The sequence below is a fragment of the Tamandua tetradactyla genome, chromosome 4 (genome assembly GCF_023851605.1).
Source record: "Tamandua tetradactyla isolate mTamTet1 chromosome 4, mTamTet1.pri, whole genome shotgun sequence".
NCBI classification, from domain to species: Eukaryota; Metazoa; Chordata; class Mammalia; order Pilosa; family Myrmecophagidae; genus Tamandua; species Tamandua tetradactyla.
The window spans coordinates 148039430-148049309 of NC_135330.1; positions in this window are offsets into that span (position 1 = coordinate 148039430).

Consider the following 9880-nt stretch of genomic DNA (forward strand, 5'->3'; position numbering starts at 1 on the left):
ATCTGCACCCACACTAAGGATGCAGGAAACAGAAAGATACATTTATTACTTTATTCAGGAAATACTTATAAAGCTCTACTATGCATCAGGCAATATTCCAGATTCTAATGATATAGTCGTAACATAAAATATGAAATCTTTGCTCAGAAAAAAATAAAAGATCATTTGCACCATGATAAATATTGCACAGAAAACAAAACATGCTAAACAGAACTTGACCTGTCTGAGCAGAGATGGAGGTGTAGGGAGAGGAGTGTTACTTGACTTAGTTGATGAGTGAATAATTCCCCAAGGAACTAATATATGAGCAGAGATCTGACTGAAGAGAAAAGTCAGCTGTTAGAAACTTTATAGAGGGTGGGGGTGGGAGTAAGTTCCAGGTAAAGACACACTTGGTGGTTTCAAGTACAAAGTCTGGAGTTAGATTCTCTGAGTTAGATTCATGGCTCTTCCACTTGCCGTATATGTAACATAATATTTCCCATTTCAACCTCTTTCGAGAATACAATTCAGTGGTGTTAATTACACTCACAATGTTGTGCAACCATCAACACTATCCATTACCAAACTTTTTCCATCACCCCAAGCAGAAAGTCTATGCCTATTAACATTAACTCCCCATTCCCCACCTCTGGAATCTTCTAATCTACTTTCTTTCTCTATGCTTTTGTATATGCTAGTTATTTCATATAACTGAGAGATCATACAATATTTGCCTTTTTGTGTCAGGCTTACCACTCAACTTGATGTCTTCAAGATTCATTCATGTTTTTGCTTGTATCCAAACTTCATTCCTTTTTATCACTGAATAATATTCCATTGTATGTATATACCACATTTTGCTTATTCATTTATCCATTGATAGACATTAATGTTGCTTCCATCTTTTGTCAATGATGAATAATACTGCTATGAATTCTGTTGTATAAATTTCTATTTGAATCCTCACTTTTAATTCCTTGAGGTATATATCTAGAAGTAGCATTCCTGGGCTATATGGTGATTCTATACGTAACTTTTTGAAGAACAGCCAAACAGTTTTTCACAGTGGCTGCACCATTTTACATTTCCACCATGCAAAATGGTTCCTGTTCCTCCACATCCTTGCTAATATGTGTTTGTTAAATAATAGTCATTGTAGGAGGCATAAAATTGTATCTCTTTGTGGTTTTGTTTTGCATTTCCCTAATAGCTAATGATGTTGAAGTTCTTTCAATGTGCTTATTGGCCATTGGTATAATTTCTCTGGAGAAATGTCTGTTCAAGTCTTTGGCCTATTTATTAAATGAGTTGTTTGTCACAAGAAAATGAAAATACAGCCTACATAAGGGGATAAAATATTTGTAAACCATATGTCTAAGGGTTTACTATCCAAAATATATTCAGCTGTTTGATCCTGGCCATGTTACTTAAACTCTCTGTGTCTCAGTTTCCTCATCTGTAAAATAGAAATAGTAAGAGGACTAAATGCATAGAATACTTAGAATAAAGTACTTTCTGTGTTGATTTATTTAATTAATTCTGCCTGGAGTTGCAGTCAGGAATAGTAGGTAAAGTAAACTTTTAAGGGTGCAATGGTTACACCATGACTAGAAGTTGGGAGCAGACAGCCTCTAAAGCAGAGGGAGGAATAGATGGGAAAGATGTTTACAAATGGTTTCAAGGGATTGGGACTGAATGAAGAGCACAGGGATGTCAGGGGAACATTTTGGCTATTTATTGCTTTATAAAAATCTACTCCCAAAATAAGGAGCTTAAAACAACAATTTATTATTATCTATCATAATTCTGGGTATTAATGAGCTCAAATGAGCCCTTCTTCCTTCGAGTCTCTCCTAAAATTGCAATAAGTTGGTATTCAGGATTGGTTTCATCTGAAGAGTCCTTTACTCACAGTCTAGTTCTTGGACTGGAATGCTGGAATAGCCAGCGGCATGCCAAGCATTTCTCTTCCATATGTTATAACTGAAGGTAAGATTAAATGATTTCCTTTCTTCTAAAGTTATGATGAAAACATGAGAATCATACTGGGAGAGTTAGATATGGGGGAATTGAGTATTGCTCTTTATCTGAAAGTTCACAATTTTCTCTAGTAATACTTCCCTGGAGAGAAATTCTTTAATGGCCACGAAAAGATCCTAAGGAATCAAGATATGCAATTTGTGACCAGGGTGCGTTGTAGAGAAGAGGTGAGTCTGGAGAAGGTCGTTTGCCTAATCCTCACAATTTCTCATTTTGTTTTGTTGCTTTGAACACAGTTGCCATTTGGGGGTTGAGAGAGATAACCTCTCTTGGGAGTGAAGGGTGTTGCCTTTTTATATAGCTGCAGGAGTAGCAGCTCCCCTTAGAAAAGCTAATCTGATTCTGCAATAATTCTTTAGCAAGTAGTTCTATGGAGTATAGACATAGCCCATTTCCTACACATGTTTACATAAACATTGACATCTTCTTCCCCTCACTGTCTTTTTTTAAGATTAGGGCCTAAATTACTCACAGAAGGAGCATTTATATAGTTATGAAACGTAAAGCAATCTGACTTTCATCAATGAAATCACTTCTGGGAATGCCATATGTGGGATTTCTGGGCTAAATGGAAGAATTCTTATTTTTTGTGTAAGTTTGCATCAATAATGAAGTGGATATCTAGTATGGGTAACATGTCACTTTCTCCACCATGAAAATGAACAATGTACCTCAAAATAGTTTGTTCTCTAGCCATTTTCCCAAGGCACAGGGCTTTGTTTATTTAACAAGCACTTGCATCCTGCTTATTATGTTCCAGGCACTATTCTAAGTACTGTATAAATAATAACTTATTTCCTCCTCATTGCACCTACCCTGGGAGGTGAGTGTGGATGTGATAATCTCAGGTTTCCAGATGAGGCAGAGCGCTGTTAGAGCACAGCAAATAAGTGACAGTGCTGAGATTTTTACCCAGAGTCCATATTCTCAAACACTGTGCTCAACTGCTCCTTTTTTGCCTTTAATGTCACTCTTTTAGCTTCCATGAAACTCTGTTACTGCACTTATAACTCCCTGGGAGCAGATTTGTTGACTTACTCTTCTGTGTATCTATCGTGTACTATATTTAGCATTGTACTTGCAAATAGTAGGTCCTTGATAAATGTTTTTGCCTAAATGAATGAAGCTGGACTAAAATAGGAGGTATGATTGATTCGTAAACCTGCTGACCTGACCTTCCATAAGGCTGTAATATCCAACAATTATGATGTCTACATGTGCTTTTCATTTTTAATCACATTGGCATTCTTATATTTATCCCTTTTCTGCTTTCTCCTGTATGCCTAAGCACTCACATTTTATTACTCTCTAGAAAGATTCATAGTGAAGTCTTACAACTGAAATTTGATTCCAAGGCAAAGGTTAATTGACAGAGATTGCACAAGCACTAAATATTGTACATGAATAAGAAGGTAAGATGGCAATTCTGAGCCTGAATAGCTCTTATCACAATGAAATTTTAAAGAAATGACATCTTGCACACTAACTAATGGTTTTAGTCCTATTCAGACATCATTTTTTAACGTCAGTTGGTTAATCATAATTGATGCTTGTGAACTATAAACTGCTAAGCAATATAATCTAATTGAAGGCTTTGTTGACAAAATACTTGTAATATAGTCAGGGTCACTGAATATACAGCACTTGCCAATGTATCATGGGCATTGGAAAGTGTACAAGGTTCAGCAAATATTACTTATTCATTCATTTAGTTTTTGCTAGCTTTTTATGATAGTTTGATGTCATCTGATAGACAAAGCTTTACTTTAATAATTGAAGTACATGCACTTGATTTTAAAACAAGCCTCTTAAAAAACAAAATTAAAAAAAATTATTTTGATAAAAGGGCAAGTTTGTGAAAGTCACAGTTATAATCCCAGTTTCCTAAATTTATTGATTTATTGATTAGAATGAGCCGAAAACAACACGCGCATACATAAGCATATATATGTGTATATATATATATATATATGAAATCTTCCAATATTTGAAAAATACTTCCTCTAAAAATTTTTAGTAACAAATGCTGTTTTAAATCTTTGCTGAAATGTTTTTTAATGTGAATCATTTCATACTGTAGAATTCATGTACATGATATTTCTTATATTTATTCCAAAAACTGAAACAAAACCATTTTTACAAAACCAAACAAACTCAGAGACTCTGAAAAAATAAACATATGAAAGGCTAAGAAAGAGAATTCCAATATTGTTTTAATAAAAGCATGTTTTTTTAATGAAAGTTTTGGGATGGATTTAAGATGCAGCACGAACCAGGGATATTATAACTGGGACAACACACAATCTGCAGCTTAGTGAAACTGCAGACCTTGAGGCTCTATCTCCCATTACAATGTTACTTACACTCCAAAGAGGATGTATAAGTCTACCTTGTCAGCTATCTGCATTGAACCAAAAAAAGACCGTCCTTTACATCACTTCTCGTTTTTAAATCCATGCAGGAGGGTAGAGACAGCACGGAAAATTGCTTTGCTGCATGAAATGGTATGTTGTAGGAAATGAGCTCTGATTTTTGTTTTTTCTTCTTCAACTAGGAAATAATTAACTATAATGGAAGTTCTCATAGCAACCAAGGCTAATCAAATAGTGCTGAGTGAAGCTGGGGAGTTAGTTACTAAAAGCACCAATGAGATGCGCTTAAAAGGCAAAAGAGTTTAGGACATGCTGAGAAATTAGCAACTAAATACTTGACAACTAAAATGCTCTAATACGAGATGACTTTTTGCATAGTAATTGATACATGAAAATATCAAATACACAATCTTTTTTTCACATTATCGGATACTGAGATTTCCTATTTCCAGATTTGAAGCAAATTCATGCCCTGCCAAATAGAAAGCTCAGCTACTAATCTCATGTCTGCTTTCACTGATTTTTCCAGAGACATCAGGCAGGGAATAGGAATCATTTATGGAATAGAAGCCTGGAAGATATCTTTAAGTTCATCGGATCATCTCCTCCCTCCCCTTTCTTTTGTTTAACATGTGTATGGTAAAATAATTACTATGAAATTATCACAAAGGCAAGGCAAGGGTTAATCATATGTGAAAAATTGCTGAAATAATTTCAGTTGAAATCTCTTCCTACATTTTAACTTATGCTATTACTCAATGATGTTTCAGTTTTAGGCATAGGAATCCAGTTACTGGTCCTATTATTAAGTCATGGGGTGTCACGAAGCAAGACACCAGGTAAATGAGTCCACATCCACGACTTGCCTTTCACAACACCACACTTTGCTCAGAGACTTCCTCATAAACCTGAAGATAACAGAACTTGGATTCATGCAGACGAGGAAGATCGAGGTTGATGCTGTAAAGCACAGATCCTGGAAAGTGAGTTATCTTTTTTCTCTGTACAACTAGGCAGCAGTGCTTCAGAAATTTGAGAGAGGACAGACCTGTGGGAGTCCTTCCAGAGCTGAGGGTTTACTACTGTTTATAACACATTATTTAGGACACTGCCTGCTGTCAGGATATTTTGCCAAAGAGCCGGATTGTAACACTGCACGATTTCTGAAATCCCTTGTGCTTTTTGAATTTAATATGAGACCGTCTATGTCAGGAGAATAAAAAGAAAAGATAGGTTTTTATCAAAGATAAACATTTAAGAGCCTGTTTATTCAAATATCCTTCTGAGCAGGAATCCATGCATTCATTTCTCTTCCTTTAAAGCAAAACAAAGAAACAATCACTCCAATACATTGGATATATCTTTTAACCCAGTGCTGAAATTTGACATGAAGTGGAAGGATAAATGCAGTAACTGCAGCAGAATATAGAGGAGCTTTACAGTCATAACACAGCTACTGTTTGCACATGCTACCTTTGGAAAGGTATGAGGGTCAGGTATTGAGTTGTTAGTACGCATAGGTGAAGGCAAATGAATTGACCACAGAAGTCCATGTTGCTAGATCAGATGATTTCAGCCTCCAAGAGCTGAAATAACACATGACAGACCACACTGATCCATTATGGTTTTAGGGCCTTTATACCCTGTGGACATGAAATGGAGTATTGTGAACCTGTGGATTTGTGGTGTTCTGTCTGAAGTTGATGCTACAGTACATCCTGCCACCATTGACACCAGCATGCACTGCTCTTATCTGAAGCTTTAATGTCCTATTTGATCAAATTCAGACCCTATAACCTGAGCTCAAGCCAAACAACAACCAAATCATAATACTTCCTAAGCCTCCACCATCTTGGAAATTTCAAATTCGAGTTTAGGGGGTGGGGGTGGTTGAGTGGAGGGGAGCGAGAAATGACTATATAGGGAATACACCAAGTCCGTTTTAATGAATTTTGCATCTGGTCCTTATGTGAGGCCATCAATCCACTAGCTGTAAATTAAACATCTCGATTAATATTTCATTATCACATGACTGGTGGAAACAAAATTGTGTCTTCATGCACCAGGCATACCAAAATATCCTAAACGCCTTTGAGTTTTAAGGTGCTAAATGTAGTGCTCTCTAGCCACTTAGAAAGTTTCTGAAGTCTGCTTGAAATTAAGCATAAAAAATAAACCTGAGAAGAAGGGATGTTTTTATACACTCAGCTATTAGGACCTGCTAGAGCAAGGACTGCTTTGGCAGCCCCGGTCGGACCTCCCCAGTGTCTGAGGAATTGTATGCTCATTCCAAATCCTTTCGGAAATTGCCAGTTTGATAGAATAACATTGCAGGAAACCACTCAAATTGAACATATTTCTTGTTTTATGTTCTGCCAGGCAAATGTCAGAACAAAGCCAGGAGACCGGAGTGGGTCCGAATTGGAAGGAGAAGGTAGGGGAAGTGAAGAGACAGCAACAGGAGCAAAAAAGACAATGAAAATAGAATAAAAAGTTACTCGAATGAGGGATTTTTAAGGCAGAAAACAAACTCCTGCTTTGGGGAATTCAAAGCAAAATCCACTGCGTCGCCTCGGTTGTTCTGCGGGCAACAGCATGACATCCAATATGACAACTCTGTTGTAGAATTTAATTATTGTGGTTAACAATATTCTGGTAAATCTCTATCCACGGGTCAAATATGTCGCCAGCAATGAAGTCTAGACGGCTCCCTAAGAATACTCGCTCATGAAGCCTTATTCTTACACTTTGATTCCATTTATCTCGAATGTCACTCTATTTTACTACTGGGACATTTTTTTCACTTTGCCTTTTTCAGTAACACTGAGAGCCACATAAATCACTTTTGTTAATTAGGAACAGCAATTCACCATAACCATGTCTTTGATCTCATGTCTGAAGTCCTAGTGAAACAGGTTTTTTTTTCCAGGTCTGACTGTATCATAGAACTTACTGGTAGTCATTCCGAATAGTCCTGGAGTAATTTATCTTTCCAGAAAGACCGACATGGGGAAATGCTGCTGCATGAACGACTGTGTGAGCTTTGCTTTTTTATTTTCCCCAGTGACGGACTTATAAATTAGGAACTTGATGCCCTCTCCCTGGTTTTGGATGGTTTCCTAATAAGCAGAGGGGGGGGGGGACTTTATTTATTTACCAATGTTGTGGATTCAAACCCTTGATAACACTTAACACCTTACTGACTGTGGTAATACTAGCATTACAGCACACAGTGTTGCTTTGATTACTAGCAAAAACTTTTTGCCTCATCTCCACTGAAGTATTGAACTCAGAGCCAAACACATGCTGCCCTGTTTTTGCCAGATTATCATTGCATTTTAGCACATTGAACAAATTTGATACTGATTAAAATGGAATGTTATTGATCTACTTTATTTTCCACATCAGTTTTTAAAAAAAAAGAACAAAAGCTCTTGTTTCCTTTCTAAAATATTTAAGTTACATGTGTTTTGGCAGCAGCCTAATAGTGAAAACACATTTTCAAATGTGCAAAAACACATCCAGTAAATTTTTTTAAAAATCAGAATTTGGGTTAATCAGTCATTTCTTTGGGAAATATTAATGTTTGCTCTTAGATACATATTCACCTTCTAGTTGCTCTAATAATGAAGATTTCCTTTTGACATGCATGTCAAAATATTTTGTGTGCTTTCCTAATGATAACTATGGATACTATGATATTATGCTCACTTATAGGTAGAAACAGAGATTCAGTTGGAAGTGAAGTGACTTTTCCAACGTCACAAAAAAATTATACCAATACAGTTTATGAACTACTAGGACTTATGGCCAGGCATTGCTAAATAAACACACACTTGTGATCAAAACACACAAGTTTTTCTTGCACTGATGTGAACTGCTTTGCCAAAGTAGCGGGAGATTAAGGAAATGATTTGCTGCTTTCACAGGACTTTGGGCCAGTGGAATAAAGTGAGACTTACTCTCAGCATATATAGAGTCAGCCAGTCCTCCTGGTAGGCAAGAGTAGGTGGTCACATATGTTGTGTGTGTTGAGAAATACAGAGTGTTCTCCCTGTTATATATGCTGAGCTGTTTTATTTAAGTTAGATGACCTCAACAAAGTGTGAACTACCTTCATGCACATTTTTCTATTACTCCTCAGTGAACATCACGTAAGAGAGCTCTTGAATGCCTAGTAAGTTTCTGGCAAATAACGGGGCCCAATAAATAACCATTAAACAAATGCACAAACTAAAGGGTTTATCAAGTAACTCAGCAGTCAGCAGTTCTTTGGGAGAGTGAGCATGGGAAATAACTTTGTCTGCAAGGGACAGAATATCAAACAGGGCATGCTTAGATGACCCATAAGTGACAAAGGCCCTGGGGAGACAGGGAGATCACAAGATGACCATGGGCAAAGTCAGTGCATAAAGATTAGAAGAAAGAAAGCAAAGGGAAAGGGACTGGAGGAGGAAATAGAAAACAGAATTCCCTAATCACAGTTCTACCCAAGATTTATTTATCACTACTCTCAACTCCCCTTGGTCCCTTCTTTTCGTGGCTCCACTCCACCTGAGCATATATGTGGCAGCCATGAGAAGCCTGATTGATTGGGGAAAGGCAATCCAACACATTGGTCTCACAGGACCTTTAGCCACACTCTCCTTGTGACCTGGGGTGCGTTTTCCTTTTCTTATCCCTATGGAAAACCATCCATTTCAGGATTCTGCTCTGCATCCACTCCCTGTGAGACAGTGCCTGAATCCCTCAAGGAGAAGCAGTTCATTCATCTCCTACTTACTGTGCCATGCTGTAAAATTTTTTGTTTGCTCCACTCTTTACCTACCTCATTGCTACCCTTATTGGTAGATGCCACGTAAAATTAAACTACTTCGGTGGAGAGCTAAGAGAGGATGTCAAACTAGAAATGGTCTGGTAGCAGATATTGAGCAAAGAACAGAGCCAGGGGTTGAGGGACTTGAGGATGGAATAAGTCATTTGTTCTTTTGTAATGATTGAGTGGTCTGAAATTGTACCCCAAGGGGACCTCAATCATCATAAGCATAGGGTTAATATTAAAATTTGACAAGGATTTTGGTGTATAAACCTCCGTTTATTTCTCTACATCTCATTGGATTTAATTGATTAGGTTACAACTGGGGGTCATGACAATTGCAAGCACGGGCTTGGGAATCAGAGAAATATTCTGAGACTCAGAGGGTTCTTATTAGAGAGTTGATAAGACTTTTGTAGCAGGTGGTTATAGAATTTTGTTTTAAGCAGAGAAAAAATGTCCATCCCTTCACCAAACACTGATCATTGTGTGTGTGTGTGTGTGTGTGTGTGTGTGTGTGTGCTCACGTGCATGCTTTTGTCCATGTGCATATATGTAGAGACATGAATCTACACAAACATATATACTCTGAGGAAGTTTTTCTTAGGAAGGAGAGTGAGAAAAGTAGGAAAGACCTGGGTGGCCTCTGCCAAAGAATATATACAAAACT